We start from the raw sequence: 23,365 nt of genomic DNA, 5'->3' as shown, positions 1-23,365 counted from the left end.
AATGGAGGGCTATGCTAATAGTGTGGGATGAAGTAGGGTGGGAGGAGGATTATCTAGAGCATAATCATTTGCATAGAACCATGGGCCGAATGGCCTGTTTCTGTGCTGTAAATTTGATGTAATCCCCACATTACACGGATTGGCTGGCAGCACAGCCATCACTTATCATAACAGTACCTCTGCCATTGGCAAATTTTTCAAATGCCATTGGGAGAGAGATAATTTGGTGACAATTATGTAATTGGCACATTCCTGTGCAGAGGTGATACTTTAGGCTGGCTGAAGTTCAATTACATTTTTAATGCATGGGATACAAGGACTTTTAATTGATATTTTGGAGATCACATTCCATCCAGTTTTCTGTAAAAAAATACATGATCAGGAGCCTTGATGATATGTTGCATAAGCCAATTTTTCAATCCCAGTTTTCTGCCTCCATCTTAGAAAACACTGACTCCTTCTGCCATACGCTTCAATGGGCCTGCCAAAGATGCCACACTTCCTCTCAATAGCTGCAAGTTCACCACCAACTGAGTGTATGAGCTGAGATAGAGGAGGTGGTGGCATAGTGGTATTGTCATTGGATTAGTAACCTAGAGACCCAGGGTAATCCTCTGGGGACCTGGGTTCAAATCCCAATGGTAGATACAGGAAGGATGTTCCTGATGGTGGGAGAGTCCAGAACCAGGGGTCACAGTCTGAGGATATGGGGTAGACCATTTAGGACTGAGATGAGGAGAAATTTCTTCACCCAGAGAGTGGTGAGCCTGTGGAATTCACTACCACAGAAAGTAGTTGAGGCCAAAACATTGTACATTTTCAAGAAGGAGTTAGATATAGCTCTTGGGGCAAAAGGGATCAAAGGATATGGGGAGGAAGCGGGAGCAGGTTATTCAGTTGGATGATCAGCCATGATCATAATGAATGGCAGAGCAGGCTTGAATGGCCTACTCCTGCTCCTATTTTCTACGTTTCTATAACTAGTCAAATAGCAAACTGGGTCATGAGTTCCCGGTGGGTTTTGTTCCATCTGTGCCTATCCCAGAAATGCTAGAGGTGACTGAATGCAAGGGGATTGGAGTACAAGCATAAAGAAGTCTTGCTATAATTGAGACCGTATCTGGAGTAGTGTGTGCAGTTTTGGTCTCCTTACTTAAGGAAGGATATACTTGTATTAGAGGCAGCACAGTGAAGGTTCACTAAATTGGTAAAAGCAAAATACTGCAGATGCTGGAAATCTGAAACAAAAACAGGAGATGCTGGAAAAACTCAGCAGGTCTAACAGCATCTGTGGAGAGAAAAAACAGAGTCATAAGGACTCGAAACTTTAACTTTTTTTTCTCTCCACAGATGCTGTTGGACCTGCTGAGTTTTTCCAGCATTTTCTGTTTTTGTTTCACTAAATTGGTCCCTGGGATGGGGGGGGTTGTCCTATGATGAGGGGCTGAGTAAATTGGGCTGATATTTGCTGGATTGTAGAAGAATGAAAGGCAATCTTCATTGAAGCCTACAAAATTCTGAAAGGACTTGTTAGAGTGGATGCTGAGAGATTCTTTCCACTTGTTGGGAACCTAAAACACGGGGGCACAGTATCAGGATAAGAGGCTGATCATTCAGGACTAAGATGAGGATAAATTATTCCACTCAGAGTTGTGAATCTTTGGAATTCTCTATCCAAGTGGGTTGTGGATGCTGTGTTGTTGAATATATTTAAGGCTGGGATTGACAGATTTTTGGTCTCTGAGGAAATTAAGGGATACAGGAAGCGATCAGGAAAATGGAGTTGAAGCCCAAGATCAGCCATGACTGTATTGAATGGCAGAGCAGGCTCAGTAGGCCATGTGGTCTTCGCCTGTTCCTATTTCTTATGTTCATATGTTCTGAGGTGATCACACCTATGGTCCAACTGATATTTATTACAGTAGCAACACAATTTGCACTTATATAACACTTTTAGTGCAAAGAAGTCCTAAGAGCTACATAGATTCTTAATTAGAAAGAAATTGACATCAAACCACACAAGGAAATAGTAGATGTGGTTACTAAAAACTTGGACAGAGGTATATTTTAAGGAACATCTTAAAGAAGGAGACCAAGGTGGAGAAGTTTAGGGAGGAAATCCCAGAGCTGAAGGCACAGCCACTAATCAGGGATACATAAGAGGCTAGAATCGGAGGAATGCAGAGATATCAGATGATCAAGATAAATTTGTTTTTAAATGCATAATATGGCACACAACAAGTGATGCCACAATTTGGAGCTAGCAGCAATAGCAAATTGCCCCACAAAGATATCGGTCCCAGCTCTGTTCAGGTGCAAGCCATCTGACCTGTGCAGAGCCCACCTCCTTTAGAACCAGTCCCAATGTCTCGGGAATCTAACATCCTCCTTCCTGCATCTTCTCTCATCTGCTGTATCCCCCTATTTCTATACTCACTAGGGCATGGCACCAGGAATAATCCAGAGATTGCTACCTTTGAGGCCCTGCTTTCTAGTATCCTCCCTAAAATCTGCAAGGAGGACTACATCCCTCTTTCTTCCTACCTCTTTGGACTCTGGCCATTCACCCTCCTCCCCCAGAGTGCTCTGCAGTTGCTCAGTGACATCCTTGACCCTAGCACCACAGAGGCACCATATCATCCTCAATTCACATCTGTGGCTGCAGAAATGCCTGTCTGTTCCCCTAATTATAGAATCCACTATCAGTAGTGTTTTCCCAATTTTCCTCTTGTACGCCTTTACAGCTGAAACCTATGGTGCCGTGGACTTGGCACTGGCTGCACTCCCCAGAGGAGCCATCACTCTTGCCAGTATTCAGAATGGAATACCAGTTGGAGAGCAAGTTGCAGTCAGGGCACTCCTGCACTACCTGCCTGTGGTCATCCATTCCCTTTCTTCCTGCATACTCTTAAACTGTGAGGTGACCACATTTATAAACATGCTATCCATGAAGCCCCCAGCCTCACAGATGCACCACAGCAACACCAGCTGCTGCTCAAAACCTGGAGCTTGAGCTCCTGCAGCTGACAAGTGGTTGCCCAGGACACGAGACATATCATACGAACATACGAATAAAGAAAAGTAGTAAGCCATTTGGCCCCTCAAGCGCTCCACCATTCAATAAAATCATGGCTGATCTGATTGTGGCCTCAAACCCACATTCTGCCTACCCCTTTGACTCCCTTGTTGGTCACGAATCTCTCTACCTGTGCCTTAAAAATATTCCATGACCCTGCTTCCACCACTCCCTGGGGAAGAGAGTTCCAAAGATTCACGACTGTCAGAAAAAATTTCTCCTCATCTCCATTTTAAATGGCAGACCCCTTATTTTTAAACTATGTCCCTAGTTCTAGTCTCTCCCACAAGGGGAAACATCCTTTCAGCATCCACCCTGTTAAACACCCTCAGGATCTTATATGTTTCAATAAGATCTTTTTTTTCATTCAGGTGATGTGGGCTTCGCTGGCTAGGCCAGCATTTATTGCCCATCCCTAGTTGCCCTTGAGAAGGTGGTGGTGAGCTGCCTTCTTGAACTGCTGCAGTCCATGTGGTGTAGGTACACCCACAGTGCTGTTAGGAAGAGTGCCAGGATTTTGACCTCTCACTTTTCACCTCTAATGCTTCTGAACTCCAATGGATACAGGCCCAGCCTGTCCAACTTTTCCTCATAAGATAAACCCCCTTACCCCCCCATCCCAGGTTTCAGTCGCATGAACCTTCTCTGAACTGCTTTTAATGCTTTTATATCCTTTCCTAAATAAGGAGACCAAAACTGTACACAGTACTCCAGATGTGGTCTCACCAACGTCCTGTACAACTGAAGCAAAGCATTCCTACTTTTATATTCCATTCCCCTTGCAATAAATGACAACATTCAATTTACCTTCCTAATCATTTGTTATACCTGCATCCTAACCTTTTGTGATTCATATACCAGGGCACCCAGATCTCTCTGTGCCTCAGAGTTCTGAAATCTCTTTCCATTTAAATAACATGCTGCTTTTCTATTCTTCCTGCTGAAGTGGACAAGTTCACGGGTGGAATTTCCCGTGCCTGCTGGCATCGGGTGTGTTCAGTGGTATGAGCAGACAATATGTCGAGAAGGAGGTTGGCCTTCGACATCGTGAAACCAGTTTGCCATTGTCTGCTCAGCCAGTCGATGGCGGGCCATGTTTCCTGCCATCGGACATCGGGAACCTCATTGTAATACATCTACATATCATTAGAAGGCTAGCCCGCCAGACTCATTCCCCCATGCTATATTGTTTGCCTGTTTCACAACACCACATAAGCGACATGCACCTGGCAAGCTGCACTTCGCTTAGGGCTTTGAGGTCTGTTTGCCTACCTTGCTTCAGGCAACACTCAATCATCAGCGCCAGGCTTTGCAGACAGCACAACAACACTTTTAGGGGGGCTCACGGGCAGGTCTTTACCTACCAGACCAGCCATTAGGTGGAGGTGGCTTTGTATGGCTGCAGGGCTTGGGCTTGCTTAGGGAGGGGGAAAAGTGGCCTCAGGCAAGGGAAGAGGCTGCAGAGTGAGGGCTGTACTGGGGAAGGGGGGCATAACAGGGTTTGTGTGGGGGCACAAGTTGATCTGTGCAAGTGACCTCAAGATGGCGAGGGCTGAGGAGGCAGTCTCCAGAGCAGATGAAGCCAGATGGAGATGTGAGGGTATATGTCAAAGAATGAGTGGTGATGTCCCTCGAGCTGACAGTGAGTGAGATGCCAGTGCATGTGTGATGGGCTTGAGTGTGAGAGTCTAGAGTGATGAGATGGTTGCCTTACCCTGGCTGCATGGATGAGGTCATTCATCCTCAATCTGCATTGGATGGCCAACCTCCTCTGTGCAGCATTGGCATTGACCACCACTGCCATCGCCTACCAAACCAGAGTGGTAATGTTGCTGCCCCCCCACCCCTGCAGCCAGAGTGGGGGTAGATGACATCACAGCGGGCCTCCACGGTGTCCAAAAGGTGCTCAAGGGATGAGTCACTAAACCTGGGGTCTGTAGTCTTTTTGCCTTTTGAGGCCATCCTGTCTTCTGTGCAGCAGTCCTGGGCTAGAAGCACTGAGAGCTGTGCGTGCAGCTGCACTTTAAATATGGCGCCCGGTGTGCTGAAGCAGGGAGGTGTTGGCGTGGAAGGCAAATGAGAACCCACCCACCATGGAAATGGTGTGTTTCCTGGGAATGCATAATTAATGTGGCGGGTTTGGGGCAATATGGCGTGAAAAGGCATGATCTTATTGAATGGCGGAGCAGGCTCGAGGGGCTGAATGGTCTACTCCTGTTCCTATTTCTTGTGTTCTACCACACTTAGTGTAAATCTGGGATGATTCCGCCCCACATTTTCCACATTATTATCCTGGAGTTCCCACATGGAGCATTTGTCATTTAACAGGAATGAGGCACCCTGACAAACCTCTATTTATTGGACTACTACCTATATTTAACAGAAATAAAGATTAAGACTTTGAAAAATAGCTTAATAGGTTTTAAAGAGCACTTAATTATTCTAGTTTCCCATCTTAGATCTTAGAGCCTTACCTCAGTATTTACCCTGAACCACAATCTTACTTCCCTTGGTTTCTGTGCTCCTTCCTCTCCACATTAACCAGAGGTGCCCTTGGCACAGTCAATGTTAACTGTAGTTATTAGTTCAGTTCACTTGTCAACAGGTGATGGACATCAACTGGGGATAGACAGGCTGAAACTGTAGTTGTTGGGTGTATGCTTGCAATGTGTCTGTAAATAAATGCTTATAAAGTGGATAAAGATTTGGTCCACTTCTATCCTTCACCAAGTGGCTTTCTGGAAGAAGAGGACAGTTACCCAAAGGTGAACATTGAAAACGAAGAAAAGAATTTTCAGTCAGAAAACTACAGCTGCGAGAGCAACACAGTGAAAGGTAGGCAAACGCTGCACATACAAACCTCATGTACTCCAGAGGGGTCTAATGAGTGGAGGGAGCCATATTTAAAGTGCAGCCGCACGCACAGCTCTCAGTGCTGAATGTTCAGGATGATGGTCAAGAAGTGAGGTTCATGGATTGGTATGGAAAGAGTGAAGTGGAAGAAAGTGCAGTCCAAGAAGAGATAATGAATACAGAAGAGACTCTTTCGTGAGAAAACGGCCATGCCCTGAAGAAAGAACCTTCAATAGTGCAAGAGGGTGAGCTCACACTAGCAGTCCCAGCAGATCAGTGCAAGTGGAGGCCATAGCTTGAATGGTTAGACAATTAAATAAAGGCCACAGAACATCTTGTATCAGAACTAGAAGCAGAAATTCTCATGATCTTGAAATTTTTCTACTTGCCAATAAATTTGAGGATAAACTAGTGAGAGGAAAAACAAGGGGAATTAGACAGTTGGAGAGATCTTGGAGTTTATTCTGTGATAAATAAGGGGCTAACCAGTTTTGTCACATAGGTGGATTATACTGAAAATACACTTGCAAGTCGGACTTGAGATTAAAGTGAGACTAGTTGCTAGAGGTTTTGAAGAGTGACTGGGTGTTACAGATGTTAGAGTGGATTCTCCCACAGCTGGAAAAGTAAACTTGAACATTTTTTTTTGTTTTTTTAATTCATCCACGGGATGGTTGCTTTGCTGGTTGGGCCAGCATTTTTTATTGTCCATCCCTAGTTGCCCTTCAGGAGCTGCCTTCTTGAACCGCAGCAGTCCATGTGGTGTAGGTACACCCATAGTGCTGTTAGGAAGGGAGTTCCAGGATTTTGACCCAGCGACAGTGAAGGAACGGTGATATATTTCCAAGTCAGGATGGTGAATGACTTGGAAGGGAACTTCCAGCTGGTGGTGTTCCCATTTATCTGCTGCCCTTGTCCTTCTAGATGGTCGTGGGTTTGGAAGGTACTGTCGAAGGAGCCTTGCTGAATCCCTGCAATACATCTTGTGGCTCATGGGAGTTTAGATCAATCAACATAAATGGAACGTTGCTGCAGGGCGATACATTTCAGAGAGAAGTGTTTCAGAAACTGCTCAAAAAGACAGCAGATGCAGAAGGAAAACTATGCAAACTAAACAAATGCTTCCCTGAATGATGCTTCCAGGTACGGTATTTTTCAGTGAGATCTGTTTTGCTGTGGTCAATTAAAAGCGGACCAACAATATTTTATTATTGCAGAAGATAAAAGCTCATGGTGTAGGGGTTAATATATTGGCATGGATAGAAGATTGACTAGCTAACAGGAAACAGTGTAAGCATAAATGGGTCATTTTCTGGTTGGCAGGATGTGATGAGTGGTGTGCCACAATGATCAGTACTGGGGTCTCAACGTTTTACAATTTATATAAATGGTTTAGACAAAGGGACCAAAGGTATGGCTGCTAAATTTGCTGATGATACAAATATGGGTAGGAAAATAAGTTCTGACAAGGACATATAAGGAGGCTACAAAGGGACATCGATAGGTTAAGTGATTGTGCAAAGATCTGGAAAATGGGGTTATAATGTGGGAAAAGGTGAAATTGTCTATTTTGGAAGGAAGAATATAAAAGCATATTTTCTAAATGGTGAGAGATTGCAGAGCTCTGAGATTCAGAGGGGTTTGGGTGTCCTTGTGCATGAATCACAAAAGGCTAGTATGCAGGTGAAGCAAGTAATTAGGAAGGCTAATAGAATGTTATCCTTTATTGCGAGGGGAAGTGAATACAAAAATAGGGAGGTTCAGTTGTACAGGGAATTGGTGAGGCCACATCTGGATTACTGTGTACAGTATTGGCCTCCTTATTTAAGGAAGAATGTAACTGTGTTGGAAGCAATTCAGAGAAGGTTTACCAGACTAATACCAGGAATGGGCAGGTTGTCTTCTGAGGAAAGGCTGTCCACCGGAATTTAGAAGAGTAAGAGGCGATTTGATTAAAACATAAGATCCTGAAGGGTCTTGACAGGGTGGATGTGGAGAGGATATTTCCTATTATGGGAGAATCTAAAACTAGGAGTCACTGTTTAAAAATAAGGGGTCAGCCATTTAAGAAAGATGAGGAAAATTTTTTTCTGAGTGTTGAGAGTCTTTGGAACGCTTTTCCTCAAAGGCTGGTGAAAGCAGAGACTTTGAATATTTTTAGGGCAGAGCTAGATAGAATCTTGATAAACAAGAGGGTGAAAGGTTATCAGGGGTTGGCAGGAATGCAGGGTTGAGGTTACAATCAGATTAGCCATGATCTTATTGAACGGCAGAGCAGGCTCGAGGGGCCAAGAGGTCTATTCCTGCTCCTATTTCATATGTTTGTATGTTTATTGGTATCATTTCAGGCATTTTCAAGCTGCAAGGTAATGATTTCTTATAGGGTGATACAGCAAAATTTGAGAAATGTGTTATTAATAAGATGATACGATTAAAGTAGAATTTAAAATTGGGAATCAGGCTTATGGGGCTTTTAAATATATTAGTTTAGATATTCAGTAGAACAGATCTAGATAACTTTAAATCAACAATCCTATTTACTCTCAGTCTAGTTAATCACACTAGGTCCTCACATAATAATAATAAACATCATAATAAGAACAGACAGTACAATTGCAAAGCTTGATTGTTAAGTTAAACTGGTTGAACATTCAAGACTAGACCAGTTGCTAGTTGTGATGTGTTGGGAGTTAAGACTATGAAGAAATACCCTAAAGTCAAGAATGTTTAGGGCAAATAAAACATGAAGAAAAAAACTAAATCTGGGGAAATGCATACTTAAGTTCCCATCCTTGAATGACACAAAGATCATTAAACTGGCCATTTTTAGCAATGCTTTATGCTAATCTAATCTTCCTGATGGGTATTCTAGTGCAGCTGGTTTCTTAATATATATGGGAAACGTTATCCTTCAGCTTGGAAAGCTAAGAAAATAAAAAGGGATATTTAAAGTACTTTGGTTGCTGAAACACTGGCTTTTGTGAAAACAGTGGATATGGGATCCATGGGCCTGATTTTAACTCACTCAAAACCCATTTACTTAGAGGCATTTTTGTCAAAATTTGAAGTGAGATTCTGTTCAATGGGCGCACTGAAGATAGTATGCCCATTCAATGTTATGTAGATAATCATTCTTTGTGAGATAATGTTCACCCTACGAAAAGTGAGAGTGAGAATAAAGGCTTGAAACAAATGCTGGAGAGAAAGGAAATCTCTAAGATTGAATGGGTGGATACAAGTCATCAACTGTCAGGACTGTTTTACAAAAATAAATGAATGTACAAAGAAATTATAGGAGATGCAATGCTTTGTATAGAATATGGAGTTCTTTGATTTAATTTGTTTTGACATTTTTGTTGTACATATAAACTCTAATTTTTATTCAGAGAGAGAGAAGGAAATCTGAATGTTAGCAGATATTGTTAATGTTTTTCTCTTCTCAGATGTCGTCTTTCTCTCCTTCAAACCTGCCATCATTACCTCTCTCCACATAAAAAAAATCAACCCTTGACCCCACCATCCTTGCAAACTATCATCTAATCTCCAACTTCCATTTCTTCTCCAAAGCCCCTGAACACGTTGCCACCTATCAATTCTGCTCCCAGCTTTCCTGGAACTCCGTGTTTGAATCCCTCCAATCAACTGTTGGCCACTGCCACAGCAGTCACAGTTATGAGGGGCAGAGAGAAAGGCTCCAAGCTTCGGATTTAAAGAGGCAAAAGCTGCAGAAAGCAGATTTAAACTGAGAACAATTTGCAAGAGGCAAGAAGGTCCAAAGAGACAACTGAAGGTCTGTAACTCTTTACTAAGAGCATGTGATGCAGTGGTACTGTTGACAGCTGAGTTGGTGAGAGTGAGTGTGTGGAAGACAGCTTGAATGCATGTGGTGACCCAGGGAAGAGGAACATCGGAAGGAGAGTTCGAAACACTGGAGGTGAACCCCTGCAGAAGGTGTCTGATAGAAAGAGTTGGTTAGGGAGAAGATTCCAAGGCGAGGTTTTGGAGAGTGGAGATTGGAAACCCCCAAGTGAAAGACTAAGTGCAGTGAGACTGGTTGGCTCATGGTGTGACAAGCATCTGAGGGGGGGCGGGGGCAGGAGTTGAAGAGATATCTATAGCATCTGGATGAAGTGGCATCTGTCACTTAGTTTCAGAGTGCGATGTGTCTGACCACAGGGTGCCATAGATTTACATGGACTGTGTACTTACTGTGATCATTAGAGTATAAGATAGCTTTTATAACCTGTGTTACCCTTACACATCTGTATATATCTGTAAACATATAGTTGTGGGTGCAGGAGCATTGTAATGTAGTTCATCTTTTCTTGTTGAATAAGTGTTTTATTCTGTAGTTATAAGTTCATTAGCTGACTCCTGTGGCTCTGTTCAGTAGCTACTATCCATGTATTTAAACAAACAAATAAAGGTTAGGATCTATCAAGCTGGATTCCACCCTGGGATCAGGCTTGTCCAGGGGTAACCTCAGCTGGGATCATAACAAAGTGGGGCTCTTGCAGGATTTGAAACGTGGACAGCAGGTGATTGGATGTGGAATAATAATTGTTTTGGAAATAGCATTATAAGGTGGGATTGGAAATCCTTGAACATTGGTGGGATCTGTGAATCCTTATAAAGTGAGTACGTGGAGGTACTGAGGTACTGGACATAGGAATTGGAGTTGCAGTGAGGTAACTTATACAGATTGGAATTTGAAATGGCCTTGGAGGTTGCTAAGACTTTTTTTTTTACACAGACAAAGGATGTAACTTTGACTGGTTTACAGAAATTAACCAAGAGTAAGCTAATGGAATTGGCCGATAAATTGGAGTTAGAATTACCCAAAGGGGCGAGGAAAGCAGACATGGTTGGGATAATAGCACAGTATTTATAACTGATAGGGATAACAGAGAGACCACGTTCTCCAGGGGTTGAGTCAATTGAGTTAGCTAAGATCCAGTTGCAAATGAAGCAACATGACCAAGTCATGGAACTGAAAACAACTTGAATTGAAGGCAAAGGAAAAAAAGGGGTAAAGCAAAGTATTTTTGACTGATGGATAAGGGCATTGAAGGTAGAGCCAAAGTATGAAGCTCTTAGGGAAATAATTCTCTTGGAAGAATTTAAAGATTCACCACCCCCCACCCCCCCCACCCCACCAGCACCCCCCACCGCTGCAACCGACAGATGCTTGTCACACCATGAGCCAACCAGTCTCACTGCACTCTGTCTTTCACATAAGGGTTTCCAATCTTCACTCTCTAAAACCTCGCCTTGGAATCTTCTCCCTAACCGACTCTTTCTCTCAGACGCCTTCCGCAAGGGTTTATCTTCAGGGTTTCAAACTCTCCTTCTGACGTTCCTCTTCCCTGGGTCACCACATGCATTCAAGATGTCTTGCATGCACTCTCTCTCATCGACTCAGCCGTCAACAGTACCACTGTGTCACATGCCCATAGCAAAGAGTTACAGACCTTCAGATGATTCTTTGAACCTTCTTGCCTCTTGCAATCTGTTCTCGCTTTCTGCAGCTTTTGTCTCTTTAAATCCAAAGCTTGGGGCCTTTCTTTCTGCCCCTCACTCTTAACTTCACTTAACAGGACCTTTTCCAGGTTCCTGTCCTCCCTTTGACTACTAGGTCTTCTTTGGACTTTCCCTTCTTCCACTCCCCTGGATTTCAGGGTCTTTCTTTTGCTTAGGACTGGCTATCTGTCCCTCCTAGGCAGTTTCCCATGCCTGGCAGCTATCTTCAAAACCAGCTGAACTCCAACAGCTTCCAAATCAAAACTGCTGTTTCTAGCTTTTCTTTGTGCCTGTGGGAGGGACCTGCCTCTCTGGACCCCTGTTGCTAGGCAACAGCACAATTCTTGTACTCTTATTTGATAACTTCTTGAATCATAAACTCTCATTAGCAATGCAGGCACCTTTTTAAAGTGAAACAAAAACTCAATTTGACCTTTCTTAACACAAAGAAACAGAAATACAAATCAAACTTAAACCTTAAAGCTAAAACTCATTCCTAACATGCATAAATACAAATGTAACATACTTAAACTGTCCCTATTTCCTAACATTAGTGAAGGCACCCCTAGGTAGCAGCGACCATAATACGATTGAATTTTACATTCAGTTTAAGGGAGAGAGGAGTGGGTCCGAGACTATGTTTTTAAACTTAAATAAGGGCAATTATGAGGGTATGAAAGCAATGCTGGCTAAAGTGAATTGGCAAATTAGATTAAGGGATAGGCCAATAGAGATGCAGTGGCAAACATTTAAGGGGATATTTCAGAATACACAGAATAGATACATTCAGATGAGTAAGAAAAAGTCCAAGGGACGGATACACCATCTGTGGTTAACTAGAAAGTTTAAAGATAGTATCAAACTTAAAAGAAAATTATATAATTGTGCAAAGATAGGTGGAAGGCTAGAAGATTGGACAGAATATAAGGAACTGCAAAGGATGACTAAAAGATGAATAAGGAGGGAAAAATTACAAGAGAAAGGTAGCCAGAAATATAAAAACAGATAGTAAGAGTTTCTATAAATATTTTTAAAAGAAACGAGTTAGCAAAGTGAGTGCTGGTCCTGTAGAAAGTGAGTCTGGAGAATTGATAATGGAAAACAAGGAAATGGCAGATGAATTGAACAGTTTTTCATCAGTCTTCACTATAGAGGATATAAAGTAACATCCCAGAAGCAGCTATAAATCAGGAAATGGAAGGGAGGGAGGAACTCAGGAAAATTACAATCGCCAGAGAAGTGGTACTGAGTAAATTGATGGAGCTGTGGGTTGACAAGTGCCCTGGTCCTGATGGACTTCATCCTAGCGTCTTAAAAGAAGTGGTTAGTGAGATAGTTGATGCATTGGTTTTAATTTTATGAAACTCCCTAGATTTGGGAAAAGTCCCATTAGATTGGAAGATAGCAAATGTAACTCCATGGCCTGAATCTTCTGGTTGGCGTGCGGAGACGGGCCGATGCATAAAATGACACGCGGTGACGTCAGGTGTGCTTCCCGATGTCACCTCGCATTATTCCAATCTTCAGTTCAGCGGGCGTGTACCGGAGTCAGCTGTGCGCCTTCCGAAATGTCAAAGGCCTATTAAGGCCATTTAGCAACGAATTAAACTGATTATCTGGGCTGCCTGTCCAACCTTAAGGTTGGTGGGCAGGTGAAGAGCCCAGGCAGCCTTTGCATTTCTCATGAAACCTCATCCACAGGCGGGATGAGGTTTCATGAAGGGTTTATAAACTAAATAAAATTTAAAATTCATTGACATGTCCCAGCTCATGTGACACTGTCATATGAGGGGACATGTCCGAATAATTTTTTCTATTCTTTCTTTCAATTTTTGATAATGAAATTAATCTCCCTAAGGCAGCTCCGTGCCTCAGGGAGATTTCTGCGCTCTTTCGTGTGGGCGGCGATCGGCTACACACCCGCCCACGCCCAGTCCCACCCATCCCGCACAACGGGGAGAAAATTCTCCCCCATTATTCAAAGAGGGAGGGAGACAGAAGAGCAGGAAACTACAGGCCAGTTAGCTTAACATCTGTCATAGGGAAAATGTTAGGAACTATTATTAAGGAAGCTATAGCAGGGCAGTTGGATAAGTTCAAGGCAATTGGGCAGAGCCAACATGGTTTTGTGAAAGGGAAGTTATGTTTAAACAACTTATTAGAGTTCTTCGAGGAAGTAAAATGTGCTGTGGATAAACAGGAACTGGTGGATGTACTGTACTTAGATTCCCAGAAGGCATTTGATAAAGTGCCACATCAAAAGTTATTATGGAAAGTAAAGTTCATTGCATGGGGGTAACATATTGGCATGGATAGAAGATTGGCTGGCTAACAGGAAGCAGAGAGTAGGCATGAATGTGCCTTTTCAGGTTGGCAAGATGTAACAAGTGGTGTGCCACAACAATCAGTGCTGGGACTTCAACTGTTTACAATTTATATAAATGACTTGGATGAAGGGTTGGATAGGACGGTTGCAAAATTTGCTGATGACACAAAGTTAGGTAGGAAAGTAAGTTGTGATGGAGACAAGAGGAGACTACAAAAAGATATAGATAAGTCAAGTGAGTGGGCAAAGGTCTGGAAAATGGAGTATAATGTGGGAAAATGTGAAATTGTCCATTTTGGCAGGAAGAATATAAAAGCATATTTTCTAAATGGTGAGAGATTGCAGAGCTCTGAGATTCAGAGGGATCTAGGTATCCTAGTGCATGAATCACAAAAGGTTAGTATGCAGGTACAGCAGGTAATTAGGATTGCTAACAGAATGTTATCCTTTATTACGAGGGGAATTGAATGCATAAGTAGGGAGGTTGTGCTTCAGTTATACAGAGCACCAGTGAGACCACATCTGGAGCACTGTGTACAGTATTGGTCACCTTATTTAAGGAATGATGTAAGTGCGTTGGAAGCAGTTCAGAAAAGGTTTACCAGACTAATACCTGGAATGGGCAGTTTGTCTTATGAGGAAAGGTTGGACAGGCTAGGCTTGTATCCGCTGGACTTCAGAAGAGTAAGAGGTGACTTGATTGAAACATGTAAGCTCCTGAGGGGTCTTGACAGGGTGGATGTGGAGAGGATGTTCCCTCTTGTGGGTGAATCTAGAACTAGGGATCACTCTTTAAAAATAAGGGGCCGCCTATTTAAAATGGAGATGAGTTGAAATTTTTTCTCAGGGGGCCATGAGTCTTTGGAACTTTATTTCTGAAAAGGCAGTGGAAACAGAGTCTTTGAATATTTTTAAGGCAGGGGTGGATAGATTCTTGTAAGCAAGGGGGTGATAGGTTACCGAGGGTAGGCAGGTGCAGATTTGAGGTTACTATCTGATCAGCCATGATCTTATTAAATGGCAGAGCAGACTGGAGGGGCCGAATGGCCTACTCCTGCTCCTTGGTCGTATGTTTACCTTGAGATGAGCTTCCAACCACATATTCGCATCATCACTAAAACTGTCTATTTTCATCTCTTTATCATTGCCTGTCTCTGTCTTTGCTTCGGTTCATCTGCTGCTGAAACACCTGCCAATGACTTTGTTATCTCTAGGCTTGAATTCTCCAATGCACTTGAGTTCAGCCAAAACTCTACTGCCCATGTCCTAACTCAAACCAAGTCCAGTTCTCCTATCACCCCTCTGCTCGCCTATCTACATTGGCTCCCGGTCAAGCAACATCTTGATTTTAAAATTCTCAGCCTTGTTTTCAAATATGAACAAACAAACTAGGAGCAGGAGTAGGCCACTCAGCCCTTCAAGCCTGCTGCGCTATTCGATAAGATTTGATTGTAACCTCCCACCTACCCCCCAATAACTTTTCATCCCTTGTTAATCACTAATCTATCTAGCTCTGCCTTTAAAATATTCAAAGACCATGCTTCCACTGCCTTTTGATGAAGAGAGTTCCAAAGACTCACGATCCTCAGAAAAAATTTCTCCTCATCTGTATCTTAAATGGCCGACCCCTTATTTTTAAACCATGACCCCTAGTTCTAGACATCCTCTCCACATCCATTCTGTCAAGATCCCTCAGGATCTTAAAGGTTTCAATCAAGATGCCTCTTACTCTTCTAAACTCCAGTGGATACAAGCCCAACCTGTACAACCTTTCCTCATAAGGCATTCCTTTTATTAGTCCTTCCGTGGCCTCACCCCTCCCTATCTCTATAATCTCCCCCAACTTCTCAATGCTTTAGTGCATCCCCAATTTTAATCACTCCACCATTGGTGGGCCAGTTACCTCGACCGCAATCTCGAATTCCCTCCCTGCACCTCACCACTTCTCTACCTCTCTTTCCTCCTTTATGACGCTCTTATGACCTCTTTGATCAAGCTATTGGTCATCTGACCCAACATCGCCTTATGTGGCTCAGTGCCATATTTTGTTTTATGATGCTCCTGCCAAGCACCTGGGGACATTTTATGTTAAAACTGCTATATAAATATGAATTGCATTTGTAATTGCATATTAATTACGTTTAAATGTATGCAGGTGGTGGGAATTAACTAGGGATTCATTTGTGGCTCTATTAATAGACATAGACTTTGGGTTAAGAGATATATACCTGTAATTTGTAAACCTGTAAAAAAAACTTATAAAAATGTATAAAGACTGGCTCCAGTTCTATCCTTCAGCAACCGGTTTTCTGGAATATGACAGCAGAAAGGTAAACTTAAAGGCAAAATTACTCCCCATTCCTCTGGGCTATTCTCACAAGTAGCAGACGGCATTGCTGGAAGTATGGGAAGAGGGCATTCACATTGTGCCTGAATATTGGGTGTAATGGGAGATTCAACTGGGAAAGAGGAAATAAAATAAACTTAGAAAAAAGAAACATAGCAAGTGTCATAGATGAAAAAAATCCATTGCCTATTGAAGCCCCTTAGTCGAATACATTAATTCTCCCTGAGTAATATCAAAGTATTTTGAGAAGCCCCAATATACGCCTGTCTATCCTTGATAGATTCTTCCAACTTTGGCTTTTCTCATAAAATGTTCTTTCTGATTGAATCTCAGGAGTGAATCTCTCTCAGGGCTTGTTTTCATGTTCTTTTGGATATAAGTATATCTCTTTTTTGTTGCATGGTTACCAAAACTAAACAAAATTCTCTTATTGCAAAAGTGAGTACCATTGTTGGACAAAGGGGATAGTAACAAATGGGGCAGGGGTGGGGTGATAACACATTTCATCAGGAGTAACCCATATGTTCCATCGAGCCTTCTCCATCATCCAATATCATGGCTAAATTTCTTTATCAATTCCACTTTTTTCTGTCCTGCTCCCTTATCCCTTGATTCCCATTGTGCCCCAAAATCTATTGGTTTCAGTCTTGAATTTACTTAATGACTGAGCATTCACAACTCACTTGGGTACAACATTTCAAAGAATCACAAACTCATCTATGTGATTGCTATAGATTGTAAACAGCTCAGGCCCAAGCTCAGTGGCACTCTACTAGTTACACCCTGCTATCATGAAAATTACCCATTTAGTTGTATTCTGTTTTCTGTCTGTGCTAGAATCCAGTCACATGTGTGTAATGTGTAACAACCTGTTGTGTGACACCATATCAAATGCTTTCTGAAAATCCAAAAATACTGCATTCATCCCTATTTGCTCCATTATTTACACCCCAAAAATTCCTAATAGATTCATTTTTCATAAAACTACATAAACATATTGTGATTCGCATAGTCATACAGACATTACAACACAGAAAGAGGCCATTGGTCCATCGAGTCCATGTTGGCTCTCTGTAGAACAATTCAGTCAGTCCCATTCCTCCATTCTATCCCTGTAGCCCTGCAAATTTATTTCCCTCAAGTGCCTATCCAATTTCCTTTTGAAGTCATTTATCGTCTCGGCTTCTACCACCTCCGTGGACAGCAAGTTCCAGGTCATTAGCAATTGCTGTGTAAAAAAATGTTCTTCACATCCCCCTTGTATCCCTTGCCCAAAACCTTAAATCTACCCTACTTCTTGTGTCATCAGCTAATTGGAAAAGCTTTTCTTTATCTACCTTGTCTAAATCTGTCATAATCTTGTACACTTCTTTCAAATCTCCCCTCAATCTCCTTCGCTCCAAGGAGAACAACACTTGCTTCTCCAAAGTAGCTAAACCCACTCCATCCCCTGCTCCCCCCGCAACCCACCTGCCCATCCCTGAAACCATTCTGGTAAATCTCTTCTGCACCCTCTCAGGGACCCTCAAATCCTTCCTGAAGTATGGTGAACAGACCTGGAAATTGTGGCCTAAAACGTTGCTTCATAAATGTTCAATATAAACTTCCCTGATCCCATATGATTTGCAAACTGTTCCCTCACTTTGTCCTTCTGTCTTCAAAAATCTATGCAAATAGGCCCTCTACCCGACACACTCTTTAGAACTGTGTCATTAAGAATATATTTCTCACCCTATCCTTTCAGGAACCCTGTTATCACACCCTTAATAATAGATTGTAGAATTTTTCCTGCTGATGTCAAGCTAACTGACTTACAGTTCTTTCTCTTTCACCTTTCCTGAACAGCAGGATTACAGTGTTGAGATGGCAGCCTGGTGCTTTTGTTTTATATAAAGCCAAACCTACACGTGGATTAATGTATAAAACATACTTCAGCCTCATTGCTGTTCCTCAAAGAAATCTATTGTATATTTTGCAGCATGCAGCGATACTGTTATGAAGCTGACAAGGCAAGTGCGACCGATGACCTAAGTGAACAATGGCACCATCCCCAACTCAGCTTGAACAAACTTGGTACTTGCACTGATGAAAATTCAGCACTTGAGGAAATTATACTTGTGTGCGGACACTGTGAGGAGCAAGAAGCATCTCCCATTGCTCACAGTATTAGCAGCAATGGCTTGGTGGTACCCATTCCTTTTTTTATTCATTCACGGGATGTGTGCTTCGCTGGCTGGGCCGTCATTTATTGCCCATCCTAGTTGCCCTTGAGAAGGTGGTGGTGAGCTGCCTTCTTGAACCTCTGCAGTCCATGTGGTGTAGGTACACCCGCAGTGCTGTTAGAGAGGGAGTTCCAGGATTTTGACCCAGTGACAGTGAAGGAATGGCGATATATTTCTAAGTCAGGATGGTGAGTGACTTGGAGGGGAACTTCCAGGTGCTGATGTTCCCATCTATCTGCTGCCCTTCTCCTTCTAGATGGTAGTGGTCATGAGTTTGGAAGGTGCTGTCTAGAGAACATTGGTGAATTCCTGCAGTGCATCTTGTAGATGGTACACACTGCTTCTACTGTGCGTCGGTGGTGGAGGGAGTGAATGTTTGTGGATGTGGTGCCAACCAAGTCGGCTTCTTTGTCCTGGAGAGTGTCAAGCTTCTTGAGTGTTGTGGGAGCTGCACTCATCCAGGCAAGATGGGAGTATTCTATCACACTCCTGACTCGTGCCTTATAGATGCTGGACAGGTTTTGGGGAGTCAGGAGGTGAGTTACTCGTCGCATGATCCCTAGCCTCTGACCTGCTCTTGTAGCCACAGTATTTATATGGCTAGTCCAATTCAGTTTCTGGTCAATGGTAACCCCCAGGATGTTGATAGTAGGGGATTCAGTGATGGTAATGCCATTGAACATTAAGGGGCGATGGTTAGATTCTCTCTTGTTGAAGTTGGCCATTGCTTGGCACTTGTGGCATGAATGTTACTTGTCACCAGTCAGCCCAAGCCTGGATATTGTCCAGGTCTTGCTGCATTTGGACATGGACTGCTTCAGTATCTGAGAAGTTGCGAATGGTGCTGAACATTGAGAAAGAATCAGCGAACATCTCCACTTCTGTCCTTATGATGGAAGGAAGGTCATTGATGAAGCAGCTGAAGATGGTTGGGCCGAGGTCACTACCCTGAGGAACTCCTGCAGTGATGTCCTGGAGCAGAGATGATTGACTTCCAACAACCACAACCATCTTCCTTTGTTCAAGATATGACTCCAACCAGTGGAGAGTTTTCTCCGATGCCCATTGATTCCAGTTTTGCTAGGGCTCCTTGATGCGACACTCGGTCAAATGCGGCCTTGATATCAAGGGCCATTACTCTCACCTCACCTTGGGAGTTCAGCTCTTTTGTCCATGTTTAAACCAAGGCTGTATTGAGGTCAGGAGCTGAGTGGCCCTGGCGGAACCAAAACTGGGCGTCAGTGAGCAGGTTATTGCTAAGCAGGCACTGCTTAATAGCACCGTTGATGACCCCTTCCATTGCTTTACTGATGACCGAGAGTAGACTGATGGGGCAGTAATTGGCCAAGTTGGATTTGTCCTGCTTCTTTTATACAGGACATACCTGGGCAATTTTCCACATAGCCGGGTCGATGCTAGTGTTGTAGCTGTACTGGAACAGCTTGGCTAGGGGCTTGGCAAGTTCTGGAGCTCAAATCTTCAGCACTATTGCCAGAATATTGTCAGGGCCCATAAGTTTTGCAGTATCCAGTGCCTTGATATCATGTGGAGTGAATTGAATTGGCTGGAGACTGGCATCTGTGATGCTGGGGACCTCCAAAGAGGCTGAGATGAATCATCCAATCAGCACTTCTGGCTGAAGATTGTAGCAAATGCTTCAGTCTTCCCTTTTGCACTGATATGCTGGGCTCTCCCATCATTGACAATGGGCATTTTTGTGAAGCCTCCTCCTCCAGTGAGCTGTTTAATTGTCTACCACCTATACAATGTACAGTACCCTGGGTGTACTTTTCTGATGATTGTATGTGCCTGCATGCCACTGTAATGTAAAGTTGCTCAGCAAAGCAAGGGTTAATGAGGCACTGGATAATAGCAAGGGTTAATGTGGCACTGGATAATAGCACCATCCATGGTATGATGTATAGATTCACATGGTAATAGACTGAGAGAACTGTCTAGAAAGAACATTCTGGAAGCAGCCTGCATGGAGGTAACAGCACCATGCAAGACAGTAACTTGTAAATAGTTAAAGACTAACAATAAACGGTTCATGTCTACAATAAAGACCTTAATAAACGGTTCATGTTTAAATGTACAAGTCTCAAGATCTCATCGTTGAGACACCACTGCACACCATATCACAATATGATTGCCAGCAGTGGGCTATCAGTGCTATCAGCATAGTACAACATGGTTGGCAGGGGTCGTTGCCTCTACAAGATATCACCTCAGAGATAGTTTGAAATGGTGATCCATGGTGACATGAAAGGTGGCAGCTAAACACATGAACCCAGAACAACATCCCAAGGTATGAAAATCTGCCAGTTCAAGAGAGAAAATCAGTCCCAGTGACCCACTATCTCTGCTCAGCTACTCACTGACCAGCTAATACTGTCTTTACTTTAGATTTCCAACATTTGTGCTATTTTGTTTTACAGAGCACTCTCTCAGTCCAGCCTAACTCAGATATATAAATATGTACGTCCTACCACTTATTCCCATCCATCAGTTCAACAGTGATGGTACACTCTCTACTTGTCTAATAAATATATTCATAACAAGCTCTTTTCAGAAAGATGAATTATTTATGTGCTTTGTCCGTTCTGTGACTATAGCTTCCACATACTGACTACACCACCATGCATCTGATTAGCATATGGCAGTCATATCTATATTTTCTCTGTCTTTGCTATTACTAATCAATTAATTTCCTGAGAAAGGAAAGACTTGCATTTATATAGCACCTTTCAGGACCTTAGGATCTGCCAAAGCACTTTACAGCCAATGAAGTACTTCTTGAAGTGATTAACCACTGTTTTAATGTGGGAAATGCAGAAGCCAATTTGTGCACTGCAAGCTCCCAGGAACAGCCATGTGATAATGACCAGATAATCTGTTTCTTAGTGCTGTTGATTGAGGAATAAATATTGGCTAAGGACACCAGGTCGAACTCCCCTACGCTTCTTCGAAATAGTTCCACAGGATCTTTTACGTCCACATCAGAGAGCAGATGAGGCCTTAGTCAAATGAATCATTCAAAAGATATCACCTCTGACAGTGAAGTACTCCCTTAGTACCAAACTAGAGTGTCAGACATTTTAATAGCTTGCACAAGTGACCAAATTTCACATGTGTGCCTTGACAGTGAATGAGGGCAGATTATTAAACTGGAAGAGGCATCTGTTTCAAAGTCACTGTTCATTATCATTCATTGAGGAAAGGATAAATCTGGAGATAGTCTTTTCTTTTCACAGGTTTCTTTACAAGACACCAGAGCACTGACACAGACTCCCTTTTTCTCCCCGACACGTGTAATCCAGTTCTTAAATACTGAAGAACAATTCCCTAATCTTTCCCCAATTAGTAACAGCTGCTCTCACTTAAAGCATGCACTTCATTGTAACAGGATTCCAACATTAACAGATTCCCTTCTTTCTTAAGAAAAAAAAATTAACAAGCGCATTTTTATTTTCAGACCAAAAAAAAACTGATGAAAGAGAAATAAATCAAACATTTGAGACTCACGTCATGAGTCGACCTTCTAAAACTCCTAATAATTTCTCAGTAGAAGCGTTCCTTTTGGTAAAACAAGCTAATAACTGATAGCTTGTATCTACCCATTTGAGTTTGGAGATTTCCTTTTTCTCCACCATTTGTTTTAGACTTGCAGTATCAAATCTTAATTTTTTTTTTCATTTACACATCTCGTGGAGTGCATGATATCCCAAAGGGAACAACTTGTCTTTGCAACATTCTGTTGATATGTTTTATTTGGCATCTCCCTCAAATAGAATTTCCCCTAATGTCTTTGACAAAAAGAATGCCATGTCAACTGCCTCAACAAGTGCAAGAGTTTCAACAGCTGAGGTACTTTTCACTATTCAACTCATTTTCTTGGTTTCCCACTTTCTCCCATTAGAAATATTATAAAACCAGCTGCACTTGAAAACCCATCACAAGAGTTTGCATGAGGGACTTCACTAAAAACAATCAATTTTATATTCTTTGGGTCACCCAAAGATGGAAATTTCAGCACACATTTCTCCATCTTTAATTTTTTAAATGTTTTCTTCACCCACAAAATGTCCTGGACCTTGGGGTGTTTCATCATAGTACTCAGTTCGAAAACATCAACATTTGCATCTGGCCTTGTCTGTGTGCCTAGCCAGTTCAATTGTCCAACCAGACTTCATAGCTGCACCTTCTCATTTTTGGAAACATCCTTTTGTGAAGACCTAGCCTGACATGACTGTGATAGGGTTAACACTTTCTAAATAGGATTGTAGATGTAAAGTAACATCAGACCCATACTGCCTTATTTCCAACCCAATATACTTAAAGGCCCCAGAAGCCTGACTTCCAACCTGTTCTAATCCTGTCAATAACATTGTTTTAAAACAATTCGCTTGTACTTGCTAGCATGGAATGTCCACTCTTTTGAAAGACTTTAGCTTATTGTCATCCCCCAACCTAAAGCAGGTGGAGCTTTCGTACTCTTTAACCTTATGCTGATCTTCCTCATCAAGAGATTCCAAGCAACAATTGAACCAATCCTCCTCACAAACTGTAGGGGCTGAATTTTCCCCCCGTCGGGGGTGGGGAGGGGGGAAAATTGAAGGGCGGGCGCGTACGGGCGCACTTCTGATTGACGCCCCCAATCGGAGGTGCACCGCCATTTTACGTGGGCGGGCCAATTAAGGCTGTGCGCTCCCTGTGCGGGCAGTGGGGGGGGAATCCCAAAATTGAGAGTGCACTCTTTCGCACATGCGCATGATAGAGCACACTCATCTCCCTGAGGCTAAGTGCAGCCTCAGGGAGATTGTCTGTAAATGTGAAAATGATAAAATTAGAAAAATAAAATTTCCCTAACATGTCCCCTCATGTGACAATGTCACATGAGTTGGGACATGTCCATAACTTTTACAAAAACTTTATTAATTTTTTTAAAAACCTACATGAAACCTCAACCCACCCGTGGATGAGGTTTCATGTTTTTTCTCATTCCCGCCGGGGCTTCTGGC

General features: G+C 42.7%; 1 protein-coding gene across 3 annotated transcripts in view; it reads left to right on the top strand.

The window, feature by feature from the left end:
* LOC144675940 (E3 ubiquitin-protein ligase TRIM7-like) overlaps nt 1-23,365 on the top strand; it is a 254,406-nt gene that overhangs the window by 100,508 nt on the left and 130,533 nt on the right. The window contains exon 3 of one of the 3 annotated variants that reach the window (XR_013575212.1): nt 18,101-18,756. The exons of the other annotated variants lie outside the window; for them this stretch is intronic. The gene's annotated coding sequence lies outside the window, so the exon portion shown is untranslated. Of the gene's footprint in view, nt 1-18,100; nt 18,757-23,365 lie in introns of those variants that run through there. 3 annotated transcript variants of the gene reach the window in all.

Source organism: Cetorhinus maximus, chromosome 3 (genome assembly GCF_964194155.1).
Source record: "Cetorhinus maximus chromosome 3, sCetMax3.hap1.1, whole genome shotgun sequence".
Taxonomy (NCBI): domain Eukaryota; kingdom Metazoa; phylum Chordata; class Chondrichthyes; order Lamniformes; family Cetorhinidae; genus Cetorhinus; species Cetorhinus maximus.
This window is presented reverse-complemented; position numbering and strand designations above follow the sequence as displayed.